A 23,223-nucleotide genomic window follows, 5' to 3' on the forward strand; every position below is an offset into this window, starting at 1 on the left:
CTGTATTTAGAACTATATGCTTGAGCAGTAATTGGCTTTTGCTTGACATCATTTACCAAATTAAGACAATTTTCCTAATGTGGCAGAGGTAGAGGTTCAAAATTTTCACTCACAGGAAGAGTTAGACATTTTGGAAACCATATACCAACAAAAGATACCATTTTTTTCTTCTAGCTCTCTTCCCAAAGATTAGGAATTTAAAGGTGAATTAATTTACATAATTTCTGTGTACATATTTCCAAATACAAATGGAAGCAACTAATTAGAATTACACAAATATGAGTATAGTGGTATCTATCATTATTTTAACATATATTGACAAAATATCATAAATGAGGAATAGTCAATTAAGAGCCAGTAATGAATTAAGTAAATCAATACCACATGTACATCTAAGAAGTAGTTAAGATAATTTTACTCTTTCTTATGATTCAGGAATTAAGACATGTCATAGCTTTCTAAATTCTAAGAATTACTAAGGATCAGTAGATTACTTAAATCCATTAAAATGAATGTTAGGTTCTAGAAAATAACTACGTTGACATTATTTATCTTTTATATTATTAAATGTGTTCCTTAAAACAGTAGTAATGGAGGCAGGTCCTGTGGTGTATCAGGTGGATCTGCCACCTGCAGTGCCAGCATCCCATATGGGCACTGGTTTGAGTTCCTTCTTCTCCACTTCCGGTCTAGCTCTCTGCCATGGCCTAGGAAGGCAGTGGAGTATGGCCCAAGTCCCTGGGCCCCTGCACCAGCATGACAGACCCAGTGGAAGCTCCTGGCTCCTGGCTTTGGAGTGACCCAGCTCCAGCCATTGTAGCCCTTTGGGGAGTCAATCAGTGGATGGAAGACCTCTCTGTCTCTTGCTCCCTGCTTCTGCTTCTCTGTAACTCTGCCTTTCAAATAAATAAATAAATCTTAAAAATAATAAAAAAACCAGTAGTGATGACCAAATTCCTTTATCTAGTTAACAGTGAGGGACTGATGGTTCTTCTTTATGTTGGTCCAAGAAAGTCATTACTTTTGTCTTTCAGTTTAAGAGAGTTAATGATTTTTACAGGGTTATTCCAAAAAAGTATGAAAATGTGTCTTTTCTACAGCACTACTACTTATTAGCTGGCTTAATCTGATGTGGTCATTTCATTTCACCAAATCTTCTGCCTTTTTCTATGTAAAACATGCTTCTACTATGAGAAGGAAAGTTTAAGTTTTAGAAATTATATTGAGAAAGCATTTTTCATGCCCATCACTCTTAATAATTAGCTTTTTTGATATATGAATCTATATCCTGTCAGCAAAATATTTTTAATCTAAATTTTAAAACCTAAAAAAAATGAAATTATACAATCTACCTGTAATATTCCATCAAAAAGTGTACTTTAAGATATAACAATTAGGATATCCTGTCATTTTCCAAAATAGGTATCTGAACATAGGAAGTGATGGTATAACAGTTTTGTTTCTTGTTTTTGGATGTAGTGGACCAAACATGCAATCCCTTAACATTCTAGTGTTACATTAGAAGGCAAATATTCAAATTTAACTTAAATATGATTTTATTTTATTTACTTTCTAAGTTTTGTAACAGTTCCTTAAGAAAAATCCATTTAATTACTCAAAATATGGGGCAAAGTGTGATGATTTATAGCCTTGATAGGATGTGGTTGTCATAAATAATCTTATTCTCAACACATTAACATAACTTCTAAAATGAGAAGGAAAATAAGTAAGGTAAAATAGAGAAAAATATCTCAATGTAGATGATGTAAATTATACAGCAAGATTATTTTAATAGCATTTTACAATGTCGTTTTATGGTTCTGGCTGCAAAACAGAGAAATAATGCACATAAAACTAAACTGCAACTCACTAGCATTGTTTCTTCAAAATGCAGTATATTACAAACAGCATTTGTTAAGGACATTTTCTTTTATTCAGTGGAAAACGGCCATGAAATTAAGAATTCTTCCTTTGAGGAGCACAAATTTCTGTATTCTTTTAAACACTTCTTACTCAAGGTATCACAATAGTTTGTGTTAATCTTAGAATAATTCATGAAAATCTAGTATTTTATTTAATCACCATTTACTTCTATGTTGTTTTTTTTAACTCAAGGTTAAAAGATTTTTAATGAGTTTTTTTAAAAATTTATGTTGCCAATTTGGTGACTATCTACATTATATTTAAAGAAAAAAACAGCTTAGGCATTTAAAAATGGAAAAATTAGGCAGTTTATTTTTCAACAATCAAAACCAAACTACACCCATAAAATTGGCCAGACCTAATGGAAGAAAAAAGGCAACACTTTGGCCCATATATAAAAAAATCAAATCAATTATCAAAAGTGTAAGTAAACCAAAGGAGAATCCATAGAGGCATCCTAGACCCCAAGTCTCAAGATACTTTGACAGTTACATAATAAAAAGTCATTGGAAAAGGTTATCTTGAGCAAAAATTCTTTGCAAGCACATAAATCATACAAATAATTATCTCTGGGTGGTGACAGAGGCTTACAAAGTGAACCAGTTTAGAAGTAGCCTCCAGAGATCTTCAACCATGTTTATGAGGTGCACAGTCATCTCTATAAAAGAAAAGCTTCACTTGAGTAAACCATTTAAATGCTATATTTCAAAGAAGGAAAACTGTGAACAGAAAAAATAATATAATGTACTATTGATAGGTAATAAATATTTAATGTGCAGTTTTTATCAAGAAATTGCTTGAGGTTTGTTTTTCTTCCTTACTCACTGAAGCATATTCTTCTAAAGATAAAAAGCAGGCAAGCACAGAATATTTACTCCATGGAAGTACTTTTAAGCAGTTTTGTCATTTTTTTCCATTTATTCTCTCATTCACAAAATATAGAAATGTTATAGCCAACCTACAAGGTGCTTGGGATGTAATAAGATTGAGTCCCTGCCTTCACAAACCTTATACTTTAAAAGGAGACAGTGAAAGCTAAACCGAAGTGGAAATTGCTTCACAATGATAAATATCTTAAAATGACAATGTGCTTGATTTCATCACTCAATGCTCTCTGCATTTAAACTTGGACTCCCAGGATAAGTAGGACAGGTGAATGAGGAACAAAGTGTTCATGGGAAATAATCTAAATATGAAAACTGAGAGAACAAAATGATGATATGAAGGAAGCCTAACAAACCCAGTGTGGCAAAGGTGTACAGAGCAAAGAGAAGTAAGACAGACAAAAAACCAAGGGACTATAACAACCGGCATTTCATAATTAACAATTTTCCATTTAAGGACAAAGAAAAGCTATTGAAAGGGCACAGTGCTGTGGCATAGTAGGTTAAACCTCTCCCTGGGGTGTTGGCATTCCATATGGGTGTAGGTTCATGTCCCAGCTGTTCCCTCTTCCATCCTACTCTCTGTTAATGGCCTAGGAGAATGGTGGAAGACGGTCCAGATTCTTGGGCCCCTGTACCCATGTGGGAGACCTGGAAGAAGCTCCTGGCTCCTGGCTTCAGATCAGCTCAGCTTCAGTCACTGAGGCCATTTGGGGAGTGAACCAGTGGATGGAAGACCTTTCTCTCTTTCTCTCCATCTCTCTGTCTGTAACTCTGTCTTTCAAACAAATAAATAAATCTTAAAAGAAAATCTATTGAAAGAGATTATAAAAGAAAGTGACATGAAAAATTGTTCATATCAGAAAAAACAGATTGATAGCAGTGTGGAAAACAAAAAAGTCGAGGGGAATCAGAAGTGGAAAATGATTTAAGAGAAAACTCTCACATTTCAGGTAACATATGATTTTGAACTAATTAAGATTAAAGTCAATGAGACCGAATATATGGGAACTCTTGGGTGATATATTTTAAAGAGTAGAATTAATAGGACTTAATAAATAGCTGTTAACATTTTTTGTATTATGATATTACTTTTTAATCATTATTCTTTCATTTTAAAATTTTTATTAATATGAAGAGAATATATTTCATGTATTCATAGATAAAATTCTAAGAATATAACCATACTTCCCTAATCTTTCTTCTCTTAGCTCTGCTTGCTATGAAAGGGGGTCAAAATAAAATGTTGGCTCCTCAGCATATTTCATGACAGTAGATTTCTTCATTTCCCATTTTGAAGTAGTTGTTATCTACTCTCCAGTTCTTTTACACTTAAGAAAATGAATGTGTCTTTCAGATCTGAAGCACTAGTCATCATAACTTGCAAATCAAAATGGGAGAAAATCAGAGCTAGGAAGATGGTAAGAGCTAAATTGTAGGAGGGTGTTCTGGTTGCAACCTTTCTCTACCCCAAGTTAGTGGATCACTGTTTTGTTGTGGCAATGATGGGACTTTCTTGCCCTCCAAGTATTCTCTCCTTCTAGTGCTTATGTCTTTCCCCTTGACTCCATTAGTGAGCAAGCACAGTAAATGCTGGTTGCCCATCAGATGAATCCAAGATGGAGATAATGAAAGTTCCCAAGGTATAAGAGACACTTGCCTTGGAGTGAGGATGGGCAAAGAAGGGATTTTGCCCACATTGGAAAACTAGAGGATCCCTTCAATCCACCAGTACTGTTCTGGAGGACTGAACACTAGGACCCCGGTTGTCATTCCTCTCTGCCTTCACCAACCATGAAGTTCTAGGCTTGGAATCTGATATTGTTAAATGAATGAAAGACAGAGTTGTGAGTACTTTATTTTTTTAAAAGAACAACAAAATGTATATTATAGGAGCCAGAATTAGAGCAGAATGGGAATTTTTAAATGGATAGCAAATATCTTCAGAGTAATAAAAGAGAAAATGGGATCTGAAAAATATAATAGATGACATAAAGATTTCAGTGATGGATAGATTAGAACAAGATATACAGATAAGGACAAACTATTAAGTAGGAATAACGAATGAGAGACTTCTCACAAAATTAAACTGATAATTGAAATAAAAAGTGAAGAGTAAAGATACACAGATATCAGAGCTTCTCAATCTTGGCAATATTTTGGGTAAATTTTATTGTTTGAGGGCTGTTTTGTGCTTTATGGGATGTTTAAAAAGTCCCTGATTTGTACCCATGAAATACCACAATATCCCCAAATGTGACAACCAAAATGTGTGCCAATATCTCCTGGAGGTGGAATATCTCAGTAGAGATCCAGTAAGCTACATGCATAAGAGAAATACAAATGTAACTGTTCTTATGGGTCACTAAAAGAGGGGTTTATTGGGGTTGAGTAAATACAGAAATATGGAAAAAGAATCTTCTAAAATTAAAATCATCTAAAATAATAAAAAATATGAATAGTTCATAGATTATCAAAGAAGAAGGGTTTATCTTTTAAAATTCATACTTTTGTATAGTATGTTAAACTGATAAGAATAGATATTGCACTTGATCATAGCCAAAAGGCTGAGAAAAGATAAGGTATATTATGTTAGAGCTCCAAATATCACACCAAAATTTTAATTATAATGGCTTAAAATAGTTAAAGCATGTAACCTAAAAATAACAAAAAAATAAGCATCACTCATATAAACAATAGCAGCAGACACAGTAGATAATAATATTTTCAATGTTGAAGGAAAATACCTTTGAGCAAGAAATGTTATTTCCAACATAAAAAAATTAAATTTGAGGCTAAAATACAGAGGTGCTCTGGTATAAAAGATCTTAGAAATCATACACAACAGAGATCTTTGGAACTAACTCTTAGAAAATATAGTCAAAATCAAAGCAATCAAACTAGGAGGAAGCAATGGCATATGGGATACAGAGCAAATGAAGAATTTACTAAATAGATGACACTTGTGATAAAGAATATACCTAAAAATAAAGAGTAAAGCTTTCAAATTATTGCATGTTAGGATGTGTGTAATACATGGAAAGAGAGGCATGCTGAACAGTAGTTAAATAGGAAGGTAAAATCATATTAATAATATTTATTTGACAAATAATAAAAATGCTATTTCACATTTATTGTGGGTTTAGTGCATGCATGACAGTTTTTTATATTGTGATACCTGCAGTAAAATTATTTAATGCTTACAAAAATATGATGCGGTTTTGATCATTATCCTTTATTTAAAAATTAGGATGTTGAAGCAAAGAGACTTGTCAACTTGCCCAAAGCCACTGGGCTATTATTCAACTCACAATCTGGCTGCAGAGTCCAAACTCTGTAGCAATATCCTACAGGAGACTGGAAGATGTTACTATTAATTAGGTTACACCATTACAGGAAAAATAAGCACATGCTACTGTTTAAACCAGCAAAATCAAATTAGATAATTTAGAAGTTATAATTAAAAGTAAAGTTTAAAAGGTTGGGGGACATATCTAATTATAAGGAAAAAGAGTAAGGTAAATATAAAGTTGAATGTTGATCACCAATAACAACATAAGATACAATTAGAATAAAAATCAGTAAACTATATTTGTTAACTAGAATACACCTTCCAATTCATTTTAAAAATATAATAGTTTAAAAATATTGTATCTAAAACATTAAAAATAAAGAATTTTTAAAATATCAGAAAATTCTTGAATCAAAGGAAATTTAGCATAGACAATTCATTTCAGGCAAAGGGAAACTTAAGGCAAAAGAAAAATCATAAAGCACACAGACGGATATTATTGGTAACAGAAACAGGGCAAAAGGTAAGTCTGAGTCCTTTAGGGCACTAAAAACAGCCCACCTGATTTGGACCACCCTGGCCCTTCCCCTCTGAGCTTCTTTCTGACCACTCTCCTTCTGTTCATATCTAGTAAATATGAAAACCTAAATAAGATTCATACATCTCTGATGGATAATTTTACTGAAAAATACAAACACTTCAAAATAACCCTTCAAATTATTTTAGCAGTTTGCAAGAGAAAAAGCACTTATTTTTTATGAAGGGTGTGTAACTTTGACACTAAAACTAAACAACATAAAAAAAGAAATATTGGGCCAGATTTCATTTATTAAATGAGATTTTAAAATTCTAAAAGGAAGACTGGCTAGGTGAATGAAATGGTATATGTTTAAGATGTCATCAAAGAGGGGATCCAAGCTGGATCAATGTGGTAAAGACTCACCGATTTTGGCCACGATAATATACTAGAAAAAAAAGGAAGAACCACGTTCCAAGGGGACAGTTTGAGAGAAATGTTCAATGGAGAACCCACAGAACGAACAACACTCCATAGAGCAGCAAGGAGAGTGTAGAGTCATGCAGCAGCTGCCAGAATACCACCACCAACTCTCGTAGCTGGAGTGACTGCTCCCTGGGCACTTGCCTCGTCTGACTCCTGCTCAGAGTTCCCTCAGTGCTGGGGAGGGACCTTGCATAGTGTTTAATGGTCACTGTCAGAGCCCTTAAGTGCTTGGCATGGGTCCTGTATCTGAATGGGTGGGGTGCACAGACATGAGCTTATTCTACGCAGTCATTCAACTAGTTCACACTGGCAAGAAGGCCGAGGGTGTGGCAAGTATCAAGATCTCCTTACCCTATGACTACAGAGGAGATCCACAATACCCAACTTGGGTGTCACTTTGCATTCTAGCCCCCTCCAGAAACAATTGCCAGAGCTCTTGGCTTCACCCAATATACACCTCTGGTTCTCCTCCGTAATCTGAAGGCATTCCCCCAAGCTAATGAGGCACATTTCCAAGAACGCACCCTTCAGATTAGACAGTAACAATGGCTTCCCCAGATGTGTAAAAATCAACATAGAAATACAAGAAACATGAACAAGCAAGGCAATATGACTCCTCAGAATGAACACAACAATACATTAATATTGGATCATGAAGACAGGGAGATTGACAAAATGCCTAAAAAGGAATTCAAAAGAATGATTGTAAGACTGCTCAAGAACACAAAGAAACATTTATATGAAATAAGGAAATCCATACACAACATGGATGATAAATTCTGCTGGGAGGAAGAAATATTAAAGAAAAATCAAACTGAAATAGTAGAAATGAAGAATGCATATGTCAAATAAAAATACAATGGAAAGCCCTAATAACAGACTTAGTGAGCCAGAAGAAAGAATATCTGAGCTAGAAGACAATTTTTCTGAAATTTCTCAGTCAGACAAAAAAGAAGGAAAAGAAAAAGAGAAGAATGGATTAAAAAACTGGAAACAGTTTTTGAGGTTTTTGGGATACCATCAAACAACCAAATATACATGTCTTAAGAATTACTGAAGGAATGGGAAAAAATAGCATAGAAAATTTAAGTAAAATAATATCAGACAATTTTCCCAATTTGTAGAAAGATATGGACATCCAAGAACTAGAAGTGCATAGTATACCAACTAGGCATGATCAGAAAAGATCTTTACCATGAACATTATAGTCAAACTTTCAAATGCAAAACATAAAGAAAAGATCCTAAAATGTGCAAGAGAGAAATACTAGATTATTTTTTAAAGATCTCAAATTAGATTGACAGCAAATTTCTCACCAAAAACCTTACAATCTAGTAGAGAATGGAGAGGAAAAAAAACTGTCAAGAGAATAGTTTACCAAAAGAAGCTCTCATTTATAAATAAAGTTGAAATAAAGACCTTCCAAGACAAGCAAAAGTGAAAGAATCTATCATCTCTTGGCCAGCATTACAAATGATAATTAAGGATGTACTACACAGAGAAACAGAGAAAGATAATTAGTGTCATGAAAGAACGTGAAGGGAGACAACTTCCTCATAAAGAACAAAGGAGATCCAAAATAAACAGCAGGAATATTTATGGGAAAACTGCAAGACCAAGTCATTACTTATCAATAATAAGCTTCTTTGTTGATGATATTTTGCTTCATTGATCCACCCATTGAAGAAAATTAGGTGTGAAAAGCTCCCCATTATTATTGCATAGGAGCATATGCCTCCCTTTAGACCCATTAACACTTGTTTTAAATAGCAGGTGCCCAAGCACTGGGTGCATGTGCTTTTCTGATAGTCACATCTTCCTGTTGAATTAATCCCTTAATAATTACATAATGAATTTCTTTGTCTCCTTAACAGTTTTTGTCTTAGAATCTATTTTGTTGGATATCAGGATAGCTACTTCTGCTATCACTTTCAATCTGTGTGTAACTTTGTTCATGAGGTATATTTCTTAGATGTAGTCTATAGATGAATTTTGTTTTTAACACATTCAATCAGTCTGTATCTTTTATTTGGAGAATTTTGTTTAGTTCTATCAAGGCTATTATTGATAAATAATTACTTTGTCCTGCCATTTTTCCATAAAAATTTCTATTGTATATTATTTTATCCTGGTTTTATGTGTAGTACATTCTTAAGTATTTTGGTAAGATATTAAAACATACTAGAAAATAGATAAAAGCAAATTAAGGCCGGTGCCATGGCTCAATAGGCTAATCCTCCACCTAGCGGCGCTGGCACACTGGGTTCTAGTCCCGGTCGGGGCGCCGGATTCTGTCCTGGTTGCCCCTCTTCCAGGCCAGCTCTCTGCTGTGGCCCGGGAAGGCAGTGGAGGATGGCCCAAGTGCTTGGGCCCTGCACCCCATGGGAGACCAGGAGAAGCACCTGGCTCCTGCCTTTGGATCAGCGCAGTGCGCTGGCCATGGCACGCCAGCCGCGGCAGCCATTGGAGGGTGAACCAATGGCAAAAGGAAGACCTTTCTCTCTGTCTCTCTTCTCACTATCCACTCTGCCTGTCAAAAAAAAAAAAAAAAAGGCAAATTAAAATTATTGATTTTCATTTTATTGTGTAATACTTTCATCAAAAAAGTATTGTATAATACTTTTGTCAAAAAAAAACACAAAACAGAAAAACATGGAGTACTGGGTGTAGATGTATTCAAGACTCACACGATGCAAGTGGGATTGTAAATTAGTATATCCAAGCCGGTGCCGCAGCTCACTAGGCTAATCTTCTGCCTGCGGCGCCGGCACCCCAGGTTCTAGTCCTGGTTGGAGCGCTGGTTCTGTCCCAGTTGCTCTCCTCTTCCAGTCCAGCTCTCTGCTGTGTACCAGGAAGGCAGTGGAGGATGGTCCAAGTGCTTGGGCTCCTGCACCCGCATGGGAGACCAGGAGGAAGCACCTGGCTCCTGGCTTCGGATCGGTGCAGCGTGCCGGCCATAGCGGCCATTTTGGGGGTGAACCAATGGAAGGAAGACCTTTCTCTCTGTCTCTGTCTCTCTCACTGTCTAACTCTGTCTGTCAAAAAAAATTGTACATCCATCCTAGTAATCTGGCAACACTTTGGGAAAATGTGTATGCGTATGGTCCAGCAACTCCATCTCAGGGGCTACTATGCAGAAAAAATGCAGAGAACCATTAAACAATAGAGCACAATTGGTTTGAAACACACACTCTCAACCAAACCACTTGGGTTCATATAAACTTCATAGACTGAATGGTCTCATAATTGTTTTTGTTTAGGGTTAAGTTTTATTTCTTTTCTTGTGCCTACAAAAAATTATAAATGGAAGTTATTGATGATGACAATGATAAAAATAACAGTAACAAAATATTTGCCTCTTAGTGTTGTGACATGCTTTAACAATGGCAACTTTTCATGTCAGAACCCTGCAAAAAGTAAGTGCTTAATTTGTGCTCATAATTTCATTTTTAAAATAATACTCATTTGGGGTCCAACATGGTGGTGTAGGAGACTAAGCCTCCACCTGAGATGCAGGCATCCCATATTGGTGCTGGTTCATATCTCACCTGCTCCACTTCCGATCCAGCTCTCTGCTATGGCCTGGGAAAGCAGTGGAAGATGGTCCAAGTGCTTGGGCCCCTGCACATGCATCGGAGAACTGGAAGAAGCTCCTGGCTCCTTGCTTTCGATAGGCTCAGGTACAGCCATTGCAGCCATCTGGGGAGTGAACCATCTGATGGAAGACCTCTCTCTCTTTCTCTGTCTTTTCCTCTCTCTGTCTGTAACTTTGCCTCTCAAAACAATAAATAAAATCTTTTTAAAAATACTCATTTTATCATTCCTACAAAGAAAAGAGATATAATAAATACACTACAGTTGGCTCCTTTGAAAATTAGAATAGGATTGAGAATAAGGAAGGGGGAAAACAACAATGGTAGATTGCCTTGTATGAAGTGATGAAGGCTGTTTCACAAACTAGGATTATGATCAGTGTCTGTTTGTGATCCTTTGTGCAGCTGAAATATTTAAGTGAAAAAGAAGGATTACATGTTTGAAAAAGCCTAGATGTTGAGTAACTGCAAAAAATTAGTTTAAAAAATATATACTTTCACACAGCGTAAAATTATCACTATTGAGAACTGCTTAAAAATTAGTGGGATGCAATGACTGGAAGAAATGGTGTTCTAGCTGTATTGGTTTATTTGTTTGTTTCTATGTGTTTCATCAAGGTCTGTGATCCAGTCAGCATCTGAAGCTCAACCAACAAGAGAAAAGAAGAGAGGAGATGAGAAATGAAAGAGTATCTGAAAGTGACAAAGAGAGGACACAAGAGACAATTGTAAAGTTAAAGGGAAAATATCAGTGAAAAACTTCCAAGAAAAGCAGTGTTGTCTTACTATAAGGAAGAAAGGAGTAAGCAACGAAATGCCCAAGCATATTAAGTGTATATAAATTATAAACAGCCAGAGAGTATATTATGAGTGTACGTAAGGAAATAGAATGAATTTCAATCACGTGAAATGATGGTTAATATCTTCCAAAATTTTAATTCATCCTTAAAAAGCTTATTTGGTAAAATTCACATGTATATCCCTTAAAAATAAAAATATTATTCCACTATTTCTGAAAATAAGCATAAAATAAGAAACAAATTATTCCAGCACATTTTAATAATGAAATGATTCACTGGTTTCAGTAAAAAAAAAAAAATGTTAGAATCCACTAACCTATACACAAAAATTGTAACACAAGAATTAATTAGATGCATTTGTGTGTCAGTTCACAGTACCAGTACAGTACATAGAACATAGTGTATGTCTGGTAAATGTTTGTTTAACTTTCAGAGTAACTTAACATTTAAATAAAAGGTAGTGGCTGTGTAGTAGAATGACATCCACCCTTTTCCCTGGTGATACCTTGAGCTTCTTTCCCCATTCTCCTTGTTTATAAAATAACATATTTGGAAACAGGGCCAAAAATATCTGTTGAGTCAGCAAATGTGATAAATGGGAGTGTTGCTGAGGATCCAATAGGAATGCATGTGACACCCTCGGCATCCTATTGGACATAGAGTAGATACATTGTAATTTAAGGTGAAAACAATCCCTTGTCCAAATCACACCTCAAGGGCAGTGAGACTTACCTAGAATAAAGGTGTATAAACATAGCAATAATTATGAAAGTAGAAGAGCTTGCTTCATTCATAACCTTTGCGATCATCCATTAAAGCAGAGACTGCATTTCCTATGTGATCAAGGTTAGTGTTACACAAAATAGATGGAGGTGTTAAAATTTCATTTTTTATCTCGATAACTGTTTTGTAGCCTTACTGGAGCAGCATTAAAGATGGTTTTGAAGCAGGCAGGCATACAGGCTAAAATGGATTAGATTTGTGAGCTGGAAAACCACGCCTTTGCCACGCCCCTGTGTGACCTCACACCCTACCTGATACCCTCACCATGCCCCCATGTGACATCAGGCTCTACCTGACCATACCTGAGCGCCCAACTGTCCACAAGCCACACCCCAGTGGAAAATATATAAAAAGGCAAGGAGTGTCCCAAAAGGCTCTCTGCCTCTGCTTTGCTGCTGGTGATAAGCGGTGGATAGCAGCTCAAGGTGCTTGCTGCTTTTGGCTTGCTCTCTGCTTGGTATGGACGCTATTCTAGTTTCCAGATTGTCCCCTCTCCTTAAACTGAACTAAAGCCCTCCCTTTCCTGTGCACCTTTTGCACCAAATAAAAGCCTAAAATGTATCATGCTGCCTCGTTTATTGATGCCAGTATTTAGAATTCTTCTCTAAATATTAGGCAAGAACCCTCTTGGGCTTATTAATATTGGGGATTTATTAGTAAGCATATAGTGAAATTGTACGGCATCCCAAATTCCGGTAGCATATGCGGCACCCCAGATAGCACTTCTGGGGAACTTTAAGGGGCTACATTTTTGTATGAATTTTAGGGGGTCAGTTCTGATTTCAGTTTCATTTTTAATCTTCACAGAATTTGAAACTAGTTTCTGTAGGAGGACCTAGCAGTCTGTAAACTCTGATTTATTATATCTAATGAAAGGGTACACAGGATGGTTTTCAATTGCAAGGCTATAGTTGAGATCAAAAGAAGAAAACAAAAGCCATTGAACATGCAAATTGATGATTTCAGTGATGTTTTCCAGTTTGTAAATAGGCAGCACATCCCAAGGCAAGGGGAAATTCACTTTCTGCCTTGAGGAGTCTCATGAAGAAAAAGAGATAGAGAGTATCAGCATCCACATATTCCTTCCTTTATGTTAAGCTGCATGCAAGGCACTTCATATGTATTAATTGTCTCAGTTAATCCTCACATAAGCTTTATGAAATAGATGTGCTTTGTGTTTTACAAACACCTCAGGGAGATTTGATAACTTGCTTAAGGTTATACGACTAATGAATAATATGTGCAACACAACAGTCAGAACACAGGGAAATAGGACTCTAAAACCTATGCTTTTTAAATGCCAGTTACCATCTTTTCGTACCTGCATTGCAGATTACAATTAATGTTTTAACACAGATTCATGCACAGCCAGGGATTTTCTTTCCCTATTGTCATTCCTTGTTGAATCTACATATGTGGGTTATGACCTAACTCATTCTCTGGGAGGCATCACAACATTCTATCAGAGCATGGTGCCAGTGTAAATAATAAAATCTGCCATTGCTAGTCCCTGTGCAGATGAAGCATTTAAAAAAAGGAGGTGTTTCAATACAAACGGTGAGAGTTTCCAGAGTGATTTTTACCACAGCCTTTTGTTTGTCAATATTTGAATAATACTTTTTCCCTAAATAATGGCTCAGATTAGAGAGAGGTATTAATTATACTTTCATGGGTATACAAGGACATGCACAGTGAAAGGAGACAGTTCTGCTGTAAGTAAAGAATGTCCCTTGCTAGTGATACGTGTGTGAATGTAAGGAACTAAATCTGCAACCAAATTTTCAGTGTAACACAGACTATCAGAAAAGCTAAAAAATTAAATTGAACCTAAGAGCCAGTTATTCTCCCTTTGTTAACCATATTCAAGGCAGTATTAATATTCTCTGCATAATTTAGTATTTCAAAGATATATGACCAATGCTTTGCTTTTAATTTACTGGTATATAGATTAAATATTTTGCAATCTTGTTTACTTGGGCCCAATTTTCTCATTTGATTTCAGCTCTTAAATGACTAAAAGAAAAAGTAAGGAGAAGGCATTTCATCATATTAATGCAACACTTGCAATTTGATTTAACAATATGATAGATGAAAGGATGAGGTTATTATATCACAATGCATTTATCATCTCTTATGAATTTTCCCCTAAACAAAATTAACACTGGGACCATTTCCAGTGAGGTTTCTAAAATGACTAGCATTGCCAAGATAGGCTTTTGGTTCATAAATAACATTGGTAGAAAAAATAAAAACAGTAAATGCTATAAAATACAGTTCGGGAATCACTGAAGTGTGAAATATTAAGTATACTATTCAAAATGGCATCCTCAAACGTGTAAATCATCCATCTGTATGACAGAACCTAGCTCACTGTCACAAGATACAGACAATTGACTTTCAGGATTAGTTTGATATTTGGGGGGGGGAAGCTCTGCTCACAAAAACTGCAAGATACTCAAATCCATGTTACACAACTCCATAATTTAAAAAAATACTGACTTCTTGCTTTATTTAAGAAATTACAATTATTAATGTTCCTGAAAGCAATAACATTCTTGATATTTCCATCTTATATATACCAGGAGAGAAAATGAATTTTGCTTTTTTTAGTGAGCAATATAAGGAACAGGTTAAACATTTGATTCAATTTATGCTATTTTTTCTTGCTAATAATCCATACTTTCTCTCTTAAAATTGATCATCTGATTTTTTTAAAAATTTATTTTACAGATAGAGTTAGACAATGAGTGAGAGAGACAGAGAGAAAGGTCTTCCTTCCGTTGGTTCACCCCCCAAATGGCTGCTATGGCCAGAGCTATGCCTATACAAAGCCAGGAGCCAGGTGCTTACTCCTGGTCTCCCATGGGGGTGCAGGGTCCCAAGCACTTGGGCCATCCTCCACTGCCTTCCCCGGCCACAGCAGAGAGGGACTAGAAGAGGAGCATCCAGGACTAGAACCCGGCGCCCATATGGGATGCTGGCACTGCAGGCGGAGGATTAACCAAGTGAGCCACAGCGCCGGCCCTGATCATCTGATTTTTTTCTCTGATTCTTCATGGACACTACCAACAGAATTACAAAACAGACAGTGGAATAGCTGTTACATTTCTCTCCGATATATGGACACTCCTCTACTTCCTGCCATGAAGGTATGTCGTTTGTGGGATAAGCAGCAGAGATCCTCTGCTTTAGAAAAGCCTTCCTGTGGCCAGCGCTATGGTGTAGCGGGTAAAGCCACTGCCTGCAGTTCTGGCAACCCATATGGGCACTTGTTCAAGTTCTGGCTGCTCTACTTCCAATCCAGCAATATGCTATGGCCTGGGAAAGCAGTGGAAGATGGCCCAAGTCCTGTGTCCCTGTACTCAAGTGGGAAGACCCGGAGGAATTATAAAGACAAGAAACATTCTTGTCTTTCCAATCATTCAATTTAGTCCTCCTCAAGTCTGGGACTAAGACAGCAGAGTTTTCAAAGTGTAGATCTCAACAGGTAATAGAAGTCACAAGTGTACACAGGTGGCAGTAGAAGTTATAAGTGTACATGAGAATTCACATGGCAATGCACGATACATTTTATTCAGAGACTGAAGATAGAAAGTTTACCAGAACAGAAAGTTAATTTTTACATTGCCAGATCTCAGGTAATCATGTCAGGCACTATGAATACAACAATAATATAAGTATTATTTATCCACTGAGGCAAACTACACACTCCCCACAGCTTACAGGCTTGAAACAATGATCACTGTATTTATTCATGACTCTGGGGGTCACATATTTACAGTGGTCTTTCCTGGGCTCCCTCAGGCTGCAACAATTATTTGGCAGCTACACTGTGGCTTGCAGGTCTGAGATATTGTTGGTCCCCCATAATGCTGTTTTTTCCCCTCCATCCTGAGAAAGACAGAGTGCCTTTACCTCTGTTACCCAGCCAGCTGCCTCCTTCCCCTGTAGGCTTGAACCCACACCAGCTTCCTGAACATCTATAGCCTATATTAAAGTTTCAATTTTTTTTGTTCAAAACAGTGAAAGAAACTTTCTACCATCATGAGACAATTCCGATAAGCTTAACTGTGCATATACACATCCTGTGCGTATACACATCCATTATCTTGGTGTCTGACAGAGAAAACACTGTAGTCCTTTCACTTATGTAAGTTCCCTTAATAAATGCTGCAGATTTACCACCCTGGAAGTCAGTGCTTCTTTCTTTGAAATCCCAACAGGCCCTAACTCAGCTGAGTTTGTATCACTTCCTAATGGTTATTCTCCTGCTGCCATTTTTGGGGTGACATCAGCAGTAGCTTAACGGTATGAAACAGAACTTCTCATTCATATGTGTGAAATTGGTTTTGGTTGAGTCTCAGTCCCCACAGATTTTTACCTTCAAGGAAGCCAGCCCAGGAGTCTTTACATGAAGGTTTCAGGATAGGAAATCGAATGGAATGATAACTGTTTTAGGCATAGGCTTATCATGTACATATCATTATGTAAGTTAAGTCAAGTCAAGTCATAAGCCCAGCGCAGATTCAATGCAACAGCGTTCACCTCTTAAAGAGACAAAGTGCAAAATTATTTTGTAAAGGTATTTCAGGCATGGAAAGCCAAGACACTCTGGGGAAAAAAAAAAAAACCTAAATGAAAGATCTCCACAAGTGAGATACCAGTGGAAAGAATGGGTCATCAAAGAAGGAGGTACCTTTCTCTGAAGGGAGGAGAGAACTTCCACTTTGACCATGGCCTTGTCTAAAAATGATCAGAGTCAGTGAACTCAGGGGGCTTCCATAGCCTTGGCAACTCATGACAAGAGCCTAGGGTGATTACTGATGCCATAAACAAGAGTGTCAATTTGTTAAGTCAACAACAGGAGCCACTGTGCACTTACTCCTCATGTAGGATCTTTGTCCTTAGTGTGCTGTACATTGAGATTTAATGCTATAACTAGTACCCAAACAGTATTTTTCACTTTATGTTTCTGTGTGGGAGCAAACTGTTGAAATCTTTACTTAATGTATGCTAAACTGATCTTCTGTATATAAAGAGAATCGAAAATGAATCTTGATTTGAATGGAAGGGGAGAGGGGTGGGAAAGGGGAGGGTTGCGGGTAGGAGGGACGTTATGGGGGGGAAGCCATTGTAATCCATAAGCTGTACTTTGGAAATTTATATTCATTAAATAAAAGTTAAAAAATTATTTTGTAAAGGTATTTGCATGGGAGGAATTTGTAGCAAGTTTTCTAATTTTCCACAACAAGCAACAGAGCAGATATGAATCTTGCCCTCACAGAAAGCAATGAGGAAGAAAGGTGAGCACAGAAGCAATTTCCATAAGAATATTTAAGATGTGGAAATTTCAGGGTGTTATAGGAATATTCATATAGGGTCTGCATTGTGGCATAAAGGGTAGAGCTGCCACCTTCAGTGCCAGCATGGCATGTGGGTGCTGATTCCAAACCTGGGTGCTCCACTCCTGATCCAGCTACCTGCTAATGCACCTGGGAAAGCAGCAGAAGATGGTGCAAGTCTTTGGGCCCCTGCACCCACATGGTGCAGGGAAGAAACTTATGACTTCTGTCTAAAGATCTGCCCTGCTTAGGCTGTTGGGGCCATTTGCAGAGTGAACCGGCGATGCAAAATACCTCTCTCTCTGACTCTCTCTTTCTGTCTCTCCCTCCCTCGCTCCCTTCCTCTTTCTCTGTATCTCTGCCTTTCAAATAAATTAATGAATCTTTTAAAAAAGAAAATGCATATAACAGAAGTATCTCCCTAAACTGGCAGAAGTCAGAAAATTCTTTCTAGAAAAGTAAAATTTAAACTAAGACTTGAAGAAGGAGTAGGAGTTTGTTAGGCAAAGAACAGGGAATGGGATAGGGAGTCTTCTGAACTGGAGCTACACCAGGGCGTGGAAAAAGACCTGGAAATGAAAAACATGGAAGAGACAAGAATTTTCACTGTGGGGAGAGTCACTGAACAGGGCTAAGGGATACAAAATGACAGAATGTAAAGTGCAACGGAAATCATGCTAAAGCATTTAGTTCTCAGAATTATGTCAGAGGACACAAATCAAAGTGGTATTCAGAGAGCAGTTCAGAAGAAAACGTGCCCAGGAGGTAGTGTGGAGCACAGAGTAAGACTGATGGGTATAGAAGCACAGTGAGAGAATGCTGAAATCATCCAGAGGCTGTGTGGATTACCTGAACCCAACAACCTGTCTGTGTGAGCAGGCTCTGGCTCACTGTTAATGGAATGCAATATCTGGCTCACTTGCCCTGGGAATAGGATGCGATAGTATGCTATGACATCATTTTATTTAGTCAGCAAAAAGACAAGCTGAGGAATGACTTCTGCTGGAGAAACAGGTCACAAGGGACTGAACCCTTCAGCCACAACTGGCCTCTAAAGTTTTTGGGTTCTGGCAATTATATAAAAATTTAGGGCCTGAGCTGATAATAACACCCCTCGTTTGAAGGAAAGGAAGAAAATATTTTTACTCATTTGGGGAACTTATTTTAAAGAGGAATAATCGAAAATAAATGTAATTTTTATCTAATGAATACCCTCCTCTCTAAATCTTTTAAAATCATCAAATCTACTTTTGCAAAAAACAATGAAAAACATACTCATATATACTCTTCCTATTCTTCTCTCTTATAAAATCTCACAAGACTTTGAAAAACAATAGATTATTTTAAGTATTAATTACCACTAAAGCTACTACTAAAACACAGCATTTAAATGGTTCCTAGAAAAGCTAATGTTCTTTTACATACTTGGAAGTACCAGGACAATTAAGCTCAGTAGATGAAATTAAAAGGTTATTCAAATTTTATGCCTTCATACACTCGTGCCACACACTGTAAGAATAGGAAAAAATTCCAGACACAACCATAGTTGCCACAGATCCATGAACATTGTCCACATTGCTCTTCTGGAAACTTCCCTTCAGATACACTTGTTCAGAGAGTTGCTTGCCTGTCCTTCAGTTCTACCAAAATGGCACTTCCTCTGAGAATCCCTCTCTGATTTTCTGAGACTCATAGTGGATTCCTTGGTGTTCTCATATCACTTAAAAATATGAAAGGCAGAGTTACACACAGAGAGTGAGAGAGAGAAATGGACAAGGAGAGAGAGAAAGAGAGACAAAGAGAGGTTTTCCATTCAATGGTTCACTCCCCAAATGGCTAAATGCCCAGGTCTGGGCTAGGCCAAAGACAGGAGCCAGGAACTTTATCTGGTTCTCCCATGTGGATGCAAGGGTTCAAGCACATTAGCCATCGTTAACTGCTTTCCTGGTGCTTTAGCAGGGAGCTAGATCAGAAGTGGAGCAGCTGAGACTGGAACCAGCACCTATATGGGATGCTGGCTTTGCAGCTGGTACCTTAACCCACTGTGCCGTAAGACCACTCTCTCATAGCATTCTTTAAATGTATAAGTTAAGTAGCATTTATCAGTTTGTTCTAAAACTCCTGTTTTTCTTTTCAACTGTTTGATTCTCAAAACCAGATTAGCCATTTGTTCTAACTGGTTCCTAGTAGAAATACCAAAGTGCAAATCAACCAAGTTACACTAAATTTAGTATATCTTACTTGGTGGCATTGGTTAGCAAACCATAGGTGCTTGCTTAACTATTTTAAATTATTTTATGTTTCACAAAATGAGTACATGAGTGAAGACTGATTTAAAAAAAACTTAGAATTTTGCCTTACCTAGGAAAATTCGTGACATATTTCTTTTTTTTTGATAAAAACAACAATATTTTATTTATTTATTTATTTGAAAGGTAGAGTTACAGAGAGAGAGATATCTTCCACCCACTGGTTCACTCCTCAGATGGCCACAATTTCATCATAACTGAAACTTTAGTTGATTTAAGAAGAAAGGCAGTTTGTGAAAATTATCAAGTGTAGTGACAATTCTTAGATTGAATAAGTAGGCATTTCTGTTTGATTGGGGATAGGACGATATACATCGTGGAAGGAAGTGAAGATTGATAGATTGTTTATGCTTGCTCTCAGATCACAAAAATATATGCTTGTGAAGTAGCTCAGTTACAGGGTGGTAACTCCTTTCTATGGATCCCAATAGATAGAAGTAGGCTTACTCCAACAGCAACGCTAATGAGGACTTCAGAATCCATGGGAAAAATAATACAATAGGGATCTGTAAATGTATATTTATGATCCCAGGATAAGTCATCTACTTTATTTCTCAAGGGCTCCATAGGAATGTTTCCAAAGGCATCACAACAGCACTTCTCTAGTATTTAAGGATTTTCCCTTGCTTTATATAAAATCCAGATCCCCTTTATCATTTTATATGTCTATTTCCATTCCTTCTTCAGCAAGTATTTTCAACCAAAAACAGCTTTAGCTATTTCCAGAGACATTCTCACCCTGCTTTGCCTCCCCTGAATCCCATTCCTCTTTGAAATGATATCTGTTCTTGAGAGATTCTTTAAAGTAGTACACATGATTACTTTCTGGAAGTTTTCATTTCACTTATGAAATAAATTATGAATTAAATTTAACCTGTTGAAAAACTTCTACTCCAGTCAAGACTGTGTTAAAATCTAAGGACACTCTGTATATGAGCTGGGGAGGAAGAACACAGAGTAGGATCCATTTATGAAGTGCAGATTTGCAGATGACATGGGCCAGCCAGAGCATTAAATAAAGCAGGATCATGGGAATAGTAATTATCATAGGCAAACAAATTTTAAAGCACAGGAAACAAACTGACACATTTGAGTACTGGCAGTGTTTTGTGAACGGATACAGGGATGAAGGTTGTTCCGAGTTTTAAAATGTCAAGAATACTGTTTGAGAACATATTTGAAAAGAGACTTTTCAGTATGCCATACAGATTTTTTAAAAACATCTATTGGTATTTCTTCTTGTAGCAGAGGAATTCCTATTTTGGGTAAGATGCAGGAAATCTGGAAGGAATTTTAGAAAAATAATGTATTATTTCAGACACTAAAATGAAAATATTGTTCCCACTACTTTAACATGACCACTCTGTTTATTGTGGGTAGCTGAAGACAAAAAATAAAATGTTTTAGTTTTTTTTTTATATTAAGAAGTCACAGAATCACATACTTAATTTAGAAGCAAAAAGTCCACGAAGAGTCAAAGTGATCAACTATTGCTGTGCTCAAAACCACAAGACAGAAGAGCTGAAAATTCTCACAATCACCTATATTTATTTTAAATATTTATTTTTCTAGAACAAATGACAGCATACAGATATTTACTCAGTATTCAAAACAAGAATTTGGCCAAAATTTAATTTGAGAGGAATGCAAGCCATCACCTGTATCTTTTCTCTGCACTTACATTGCCACTGAATCCTCTTCCCCCAGTGCCTCTCAGTTTTTCTTCATTCTGTACATTCCCACAGCAACTTTTCCCTAGATAAGTCTCTTTCATTTTATAACATATCAAATTAGGGGCTGGCACTGTGGCTTAGTGGGTAAAGCTGCTGCCTGCAATGCCGGCATCCGATATGGGCACTGGTTCGAGTCCCAGCTGCTCCACTTCCAATCCCACTCTCTGCTGCAGCCTCGGAAAGCAGTAAAAGATGGCCCAAATCCTTGGGCCCCTGCATCCATGTGGGAGACCTGGAGAAAGCTTCTGGATCCTGGCTTCAGATCGACGCAGCTCTGGCTGTTGCAGCCAACTGGGGAGGGAACCAGAGGATGGAAGACCTTTCTCTCTTTCTCTCTCTCTGCCTCTCCTTCTCTCATTGTGTAACTCTGACTTTCAAGTAAAATAATTACATCTTAAAATGAATAATAAATTACTTAATTAATTAAATTAATGATAGGAATGAATTTACAAAATAACATATCAAATTAATCCACAGATAAACGATAACCCATTAACTGAGTACCATACATGTATATTTATACTCAGAAGTTATATTTCTACAATCTCTAACAACAACTCTGCAAAATCAGAACAATCAATTGGTCAGATATCTGAGGCTGGTAGATGTTAATTTTTTTGCAAAATGATACAACTGTTGTATGTTAGAACTAGCTTAACTTGGTTCAATCTGAAAAGCATGAAACCATCTCACATTCAATTTAGCTTTATCAGGTATGTTAAAAAGAAACACTTTAAATTATTTCTCCAAAGTAAAGCTAAACGAAAAATATTCTCTAGACTATTACAAAGGTTATAATGCATAAACAATTCAAAAATTAAACATGGGGCCAGATGGTGGTGTTGCAGATTAAGTGGGAGACTGACATACAGGGATCCCCTATCAGAGAGCCTGTTAAAGTCCTAGCTACTCCAGTTTCTTTCTGTTGAATCTGGGAAAGCAGTGGAACAAGATCCATCTACATAGGTCCCTGCCACACATGTGGGGGTCACATATGGAGTTCCAAGTTCTCGGTTTCAGCCTGGCCCACACCTGGCTGTTGCAGCCATTTGGGGGAGTGAACCAGGGAATGGAAGAAAACACATTCTCTCTCCCCACCACCCCTTCTATTTCACTGTAACTACTTTCAAATAAGTAAATAAATCTTTAAGAAAAGAAAACTGAAGAAACATTAAAGCATTTATTTTTAACCATTTCTCTAGCTCCCTTGAGAATAACAGGTTACATTTACTAAAGGTTTACAGTGTTTCAAACACCCTCTGATACTTTATATTGATCATTTTCCTTAGCAGCCTCAACTGTAATGAGGTGTTATGTTAGCTAGACTTAAATCCAGGTGTGAATGACAGCAGAAAAAATGAGAGGCATTTAAATGTAGGGATTTGCTGCTCTTTTAGGTACTGATCTGCGTATGTGGAATGAGAATAGCATAATGTCAAAGACTCAAGTTCCAAGAAATTGGAACATGATACTTTTCATATTTCACTGTCCAGAAAAGCATCACATGGACACATTTGGGAGCTAAGAGGCTTAGAAATGTGAGGCCATTCGATGAAGTAAA

At 36.9% G+C, this 23,223-nt stretch overlaps 1 protein-coding gene and 1 pseudogene across 1 annotated transcript in view; both read right to left on the minus strand.

Annotated features, from left to right (window-relative positions):
- The window catches only part of LOC138846189 (dapper homolog 3-like), a 631,772-nt gene that overhangs the window by 159,854 nt on the left and 448,695 nt on the right, over positions 1-23,223 (minus strand). The window lies entirely within an intron of this gene.
- Positions 5,289-5,386, minus strand: LOC127485407 (U2 spliceosomal RNA; annotated as a pseudogene).

This window comes from Oryctolagus cuniculus, chromosome 1 (genome assembly GCF_964237555.1).
Source record: "Oryctolagus cuniculus chromosome 1, mOryCun1.1, whole genome shotgun sequence".
Classification (NCBI taxonomy): domain Eukaryota; kingdom Metazoa; phylum Chordata; class Mammalia; order Lagomorpha; family Leporidae; genus Oryctolagus; species Oryctolagus cuniculus.